Below are 6,855 nucleotides of genomic sequence, written 5' to 3'. Positions count from 1 at the left end.
TTGAACATATCATGTATGGGCATATAAGAGAGAGAAAAGAAATACCCATTTGTGTAAGCTAAAACATCCCAATTTTGCTGTACCTAAGCACACAAATGTTATTCATGATTAGTGGGTTTTAGTGGTGAGATGGTTATTTATGCCTTTCTCTTAGGATTTTCTAATCCATCCCGTCAAAAAGAGTAATATGAGTATGAGATATAAGAGACAATCTTTATCGTACTCATCACAAACACAAGCCACAAAACTCACTTGCTTAGTTGTGCATTGAGATACTCATCTAAGCTACAAATGATACAAAATTTAGAAAACTTTGCTTTAATGGCCATCCAAGGTACACAAGTACCAATATATACAAACACACACTGTTTTTGTATTTTTCTGATTTTTTAATTTTTTAATTTTTATTTTTATGAAAAACAAATAAAGTAAAACTAAAAACAACCAAAACAAAAACATGAAAGAGAAACACACAAAGCATAAAACTAGACTGACTCAAAAAAAGAAAGCAAAACAAACAAGTAATGCATAAACAAAAAGGGGAGAGAGAGAAAAAGTGACTGAATCACTTTGAGCCTTTTTCCTTCCACACCTTAGAAGAACCTTTCCTTTACGCGAACCTTTAATCTTGAGGAGAGGGGGAAGAATTGAAACCGTTCAAGCTCAAAAGGAACATGATGTCTTTAAGAAGATCTCCCAAAAGAGTAAGAGATGATGGAAACTGATTCTGGTTTCTAAACGAGAGCATACTATTGCTTTGTTAAATGGCTAACCACTTATAGTAATTTGGACGAGTATGCCCTGAAGTTTCGCAGTGATAACAGAAATGCAGCTTCTTTTGTTGAGATTCTTTGTTATTTTCCTTCTTTGTCCTAAGGTTTCTAGTCTCTTTCTTTTCAATCTTAGAGGGTACTCCTAGAATAAATTTGCCTTTATCTAAGTTCTCACTAGCTATTTCAGTTTTAGTTTCATCATTCTTAGAATTAACATTATCAACAGGTGAGACATACACAGTTGTACTAGATGAGGCAATATTAGGATAAGAGAAATCATACCCCAAACCAGTTTTGTCGGAAGCAGTTTTCTGAAAGTTTAGCATCTCATTGAGTTTTGCATTGGAAGTCCTTCCAATTGAGCTCTGACTTGAAAAAACTTCGCTTCAAACTTCTTGGTCCTTTTAGCCAAGAAATTGTTCTCAAACCGCAGTGCGCCAATGGTTTGATTGGCTTCATCAACCTTGGTAGAGAGCTCCTCTTGATCTAGCTCAACATCACTCAGCTTCTTGGTGGCTAGCCTGTAGAGTTTCTCATACTTCTCGAAAACCTTGTACAACTTAGCATAGGCTATATGGATATCAACTTGTTCATCAATTTTCTCAAATTTGGATTCCACCAAGTCCTCTCCTTCATCCACTGCTTCTACGATCCCCTCAATAGGATCCACTGTGGCACTGAAAGCACTTAAAATTCCCTCATCATCACTGTCTTCTGATTCAGTCTCAGGCTTTGTGTCGCTCAAGGTAGTAGCAAGAGCCTTGATTTGCCCAATTGACTTGAGATATGTTGGACATTCTTGTTTCATGTGTCCAAAGCCATGACATCTGAAACACTTTGGTCCAGAGGGAACAGTATACTGACCGCCATCCTTAGCTTCCTTCCTTCTGTCTTGACTTTTAAACTGTGAAGAACTGGATTGCTTACGGTCCTTATCAAAACCTTTCACATTGGTATTTTTCATGAACTTCTTGAATTGCCTAGTGATGTAGGACTTCATTTTGGAATCTTCATCATCTGAAGACTCATCAGTCTCATTACTCTTGGCCTTTAGTGCCATGCTCTTACTTTTGCTTCCTTTCCCAAGTCTAGTCAAACCTAATTCATAGGTTTGCAAGTTGCCAATCAGCTCCGTCAAAGGAATTTTGTCAATGTCCTTTGATTCTTCAATGACAGTGATCTTGGCATGGAATCTCTCAGGTAGGGATCTAAGTACCTTTCTCACAATCTTGGGTTCGGGAATCTATTCTCCAAGATTGAAGGCTGAATTTACTATGTCCTTCAGCTTAGCATAGAACTCATCAAATGTCTCATCCTCCTCCATCTTTATCTCCTCAAAGCTAGTAATGAGCCTTTTGAACTTTGAATCCTTGGCAGCCTTAGTCTCTTCATAGGTTGTCTGGAGAATGGTCCACGCTTCCTTAGTAGTTTTAGTTGAGGATATCTTTTTGAACTCCTCATTAGTCATCGCACTGAATAGGGCATTTAATGCTCTACTGTTGAAGTTTGCCGCTTTGATCTTGGCCTCATCCCAATCAGCTGACGCTTCCTTTGGCTTCACCCAACTGATTTCCACAGCTTGCCAGACCTTCTCATCTAAAGACTGCAAGAAAGCTCTCATGCGTACTTTCCAGCATGCATAGTTAGTTCCATTAAATAAAGGAGTTATAATAAGAGACTGTCCTCTATCCATGACAAACAAGAGTTAATGGATCACACAGCAAAGATTAAACCTAATCAGAGTGTGCGTGCTCTGATACCGCTTGTTGGGTTAAAATGAATTGACCCCTTTGTAAATTAATTAATTAGTCAAATTACATGCAATAGTGTGATAGCATAAACAAATCACCAAATAATTAAAAAGTAGTAAAAAATAAATTTGACATAGGTGATTTGTTTACAAATGGGGAAAACCATCGAGGCAAAACCCTACGGGGTGAATTTAAAGTCACCATTCCCGAGAATCTACTATTATCAATCACAAGCGGTTACAAGTATAAGAAATCTTACCAAACCCTTTGGCCTATCCTGAAATACCAACCTACAGTTGAACCCTTACTCCAATACTCAATTGGACTTGTATTGTAGCGGTAATCTCTCCGTTCAATGCACGAATCGTAGTACGTGACTTAGCAATGATGCACAAATCCCAGTACGTGACTAACACACCAACTTGAGGAAGATTGTTGGCTGCAAAGTTTTTCAGTTCATCAACAATGAAGATCAGGAAGCTCCTTAGTCACAAAACCCTTGGTGTAAAGACGCAGTAGCTTCTATAAAGAATATGATGAACTAGAGCAATTTCTGCCTTCGGTCACACAATACATGAATTATTCTTTTGCATAACCTTGCATCCTTTGTGACGGCCCTTAAAATAATCTTTATATATGTCTAGGGTTGTGAGAAAAGAAACCCTACACAATTACTCAATATTATGCATATAATCAGATTTGAAAAGTTTGGTTTCGTAATTCTCGATAGATACAACTTATGTCGAGCTTCAACAGTAATTCTCGATAGAAATGATTCTGTTGAGACTTCTGTCGAGTTTTAATGAACAATACTTTTTCACTTGTTTCTTGGTCAGACTTGCATGGTTTCAGTACTTAACTTGAACACTTGTTTCTTGAATTACTAAACTCATCCTAGATCTACTCAAATACAAGTAAAGTGCGTTTTGCTAAAGAATTAACCAACTACATACAATATGTCCCTAACAATATAGATGCATTTTATGGTGGGTGTTTTGTAAAGTAAATTATTAAAATAAATAAAGTTATTTTTTAAATTACTAAAAATTATAATTTTTAATAATTTTTAACTCTTTTGTTGCTCTTACTCAAAAAGAACATTGTGGTCACCCTATACCAATTCTAATTCGGTGGCACCTCGAAAGCTGTTCCAAAATGTAAAAAAACTCTGTTTAACTCTCTTTAGAGCATTCTCATTAAGAATGCCAAATGGTATAAATCTTAAATTTTATCGTCAAAATATCAAAAAACATACTACATCAAAGCTTTTAAATCCTATAATTTTTGCAATCCAGCTACAGTGGACTGCTATCTCTAGCAGCCCACTGTAGCAAGATTGTAAAAAAAAAAAAAAAAAAATTGGTTTAATAAAACACGCTTCCCTTTTTGCGCCTATCTCCTTTGGTTTTCCCTCATTTTTTTTTTCTGGTTCTCTCTTTCTCCCACGCTTACGTCTCTGCCTCCTCTCCTTTTTTTTTTTTTCTTCGTTCTCCTTCAACCCAAGCCGCTCTTCCCTTCCCTCAACCCACGCCGCCAAATCCATCTCCGCTTCACTACTCCCTCTGACCGAGCCACCATCACAAACACAGCCTCTGCTCTTCTTCCTCTGAGTGAACCCATACCGAACCCAAAAACTATTCTTGAAACCCATATTGTCATCTCAAAACCGAAGATTCAAGGGAGGGGATTAGGCTTCCATTTGGGTCAGACTGAAGCTCCATGGGTCAGGCTTCCATTTAGGTTTCGTTTTGGGTTAGGGATTTTGTGGGTCTTGTATTGCTGTCAGAAGTTTGTCACAAGTTCATCACCGATTGGGGCAAAACTTTAGCCGATTCAACTCCAAACAGGTTAGTTATATCTGTCAATCTTTCTATGATTTTAGTCTGAATCTTTAATTGTTTCTTTTTGAAATGTTTTTGTGGAATTTATCATGATGATATATTGGAAAGCATTCTTCTTCTTGTATTTTCAGAGTTGAAAGAGTGATACCAGCAATCTTGCTTCACTCCTCAGGATAACAGCATTGAACGTGAAGCACAGGTTTGTGTTTGCTGAAATTCCTCCTTAAAATTCTAGTATCATCTTTATAGTTTTATATGTTGAACAGATTTTAGACAGATTTGCATTTTTCTCTACACACATGAAATTAAACTTTGCTCAACATATAAACCATAATAGGATTTGTTGCGATCCTTATTTCCCATTCATTTTCATTTCCTTGGTTGTTGAGAACTAATATTTACTATAGTTGTAATTATTTACAATTTGGGTTTGTTTCCTAGATTGAGCTTATGAAAATTCTATCAAACATCTTTTCAGAATAGACGTCTGAGTTAAGGTATATGGAGCTTATGGTAGGCTGAAGTTGAAAGAGTGTGTATTTAACAATTAAGATTTTATATTGGACAAGTGTACTGACATATATATCGTATCAGTGTGAAAGTTATTCAGTGTATTCACATTATATATCGTATCATGATGCACATATATGATTACTACAAAAATTGTTTACCTGTGCTGCCTGTAGTTTTGTCTCTCGAATGATGTTTTAGCCCTTTTGCCTCATGCTCAAGTTCAGATACATATGTTTGAACAATTAAGACTTACTATTTTCCTTTGCTATTGTGCACACCTAAATGGTTCCCATCAATGCTCCATAACTTTCTCCTTTGATAGCTTTTGAGAATTCAATTAAATGGTTCAGCAAGAGTTATACCTTCTAAGTAAGCAGAATAATCATTTTTCAAATAATGTAATCATATATTACGGGGTCAGTGGAAGTATTGTGCGCAGGTTACTGCCCTTTATTTATTTATATATTATGGGTTCAACATCCACATATGAACATTATACTAGTATGAAATTTCATACATCATGTTTGAATTCAGTGAAATTGAGACTTTGAGATTTTGGTGCCATTTAAATAATAGGATCTGCTGGTTGTGTATGAGGGTGTGCATGTGTCTGAGCCCCTTTGCACTAACTTCATCAAATTGTACTTAAGAAAGTCAATCAGCTGTAGAAATTTTAATAGGGAAGCTGTCTGTGAAATTTGTAAACTTGCTCCCTGCATCATGATTCCCATTTTGAGCATTATGCCTATGTGATATAGTTTTTCAATTGGTTGGTTATATGTTAGCATGTGTTGCTGCAATAAAGATCCATTCTATTTATCTTATATGCAGCTTCTTCAATACTATCACCTCTCTGTTCGGTAACTGGAACAATTGATGGAAAATTTGACAGTGGATATCTGGTTACTGTAAACCTGGGTGCCAATCAACTGAAAGGTGTGGGAGATTACAAAATATTACAAATTTATCTGATTGGTAATTGAAGATTGAAGTCTGATTGGTAATTTTACAAATTTATCCCAGTTTTTACATTGCAGAGTTTCATGCTTGTATCTTATAGGTACACTCAATATTCAAGTACAATATATATATATATATATATATATAATAAAAAAGGAATTAAGAAAACTTATTTCCATTTTCACTCTAGTATTTGCCAATAGTTTTGCTCTTGTAGCTATATTGCAATTCTATGGATTTTTTTGTTGGAATTTGGCTTTGACAACTAAGGTTGAACTGCTATTGCAATTCTTGGCGTTTATCTTTCATCTTTAAGTGCTTTAAATTCTATGTATGTGAACTTTTATTGAACTACATTGCTAGTTTAGTGTTGCTGATTGCTAGTTGCCAATTTCTCTTTGTAGGACTGCTCTGCTTTTGTCACTTTGTTTTGTCTTGGGGGAAGCGAATCAAAAGTTCTTCTCTTTATAAAAGCTGTGTGGCTCTCTGGAAGCTTAGCTAAGTGTGTGAAGTGTTGGACAAATGTATGCTGAGGCTGGTCTTTTGCTCCCTTACTTTCAGAATTTCTCTCAGGAAGTTCAACAACTTGAGGAGTACTGTAAAACCCAGTTTCTGCACAATTTAATTGAGAAGATAAATATGGCCAGCTTTTCTAAATGTTTCTTTTTTATTTTTTTCTTTCTTGCTTTGGATGAATTTGCAACAGCGACTTTTTGTGCCTGACAATTTTGGAAGTTCCATTCTGGAAAACTCACTTTATTAAATATCAAGAGCACGTCCATTTATTCCTAGCTCAGGTTGGTTTACAGGTGTTCAGAGAGATGGTTTTTGAGGTTGGCATTGAACCAGATGGTATAACTATGGTGGGTCTCCTTAAAGCAATCGCTAATTTAGGGGACTTGAATATAGGAAGAATGGTTCACGGGTTAGTGATCAGTAGAGGTTTTGGTTTTGAAGTATATATGGGGAATTCTTTAATTGATATGTATTCTAAGTTATCAGGTTATTTGCTTGCAT

The 6,855-nt window shown here is 35.9% G+C and overlaps 1 long non-coding RNA gene across 1 annotated transcript; it reads left to right on the top strand.

The window, feature by feature from the left end:
- The first annotated feature begins 3,924 nt into the window (after window positions 1-3,924).
- Window positions 3,925-6,634, top strand: LOC126706405 (uncharacterized). The gene is made up of 4 exons (XR_007648587.1): window positions 3,925-4,371; window positions 4,497-4,564; window positions 5,710-5,878; window positions 6,243-6,634. It is a non-coding gene; the product is annotated as an uncharacterized LOC126706405 (long non-coding RNA).
- Window positions 6,635-6,855: the final 221 nt, after the last annotated feature.

The sequence above is a fragment of the Quercus robur genome, chromosome 11 (assembly GCF_932294415.1).
Source record: "Quercus robur chromosome 11, dhQueRobu3.1, whole genome shotgun sequence".
NCBI lineage: Eukaryota > Viridiplantae > Streptophyta > Magnoliopsida > Fagales > Fagaceae > Quercus > Quercus robur.
Note: the sequence above shows the minus strand (reverse complement) of the source record. Positions and strands in the feature narration are given on the sequence as shown.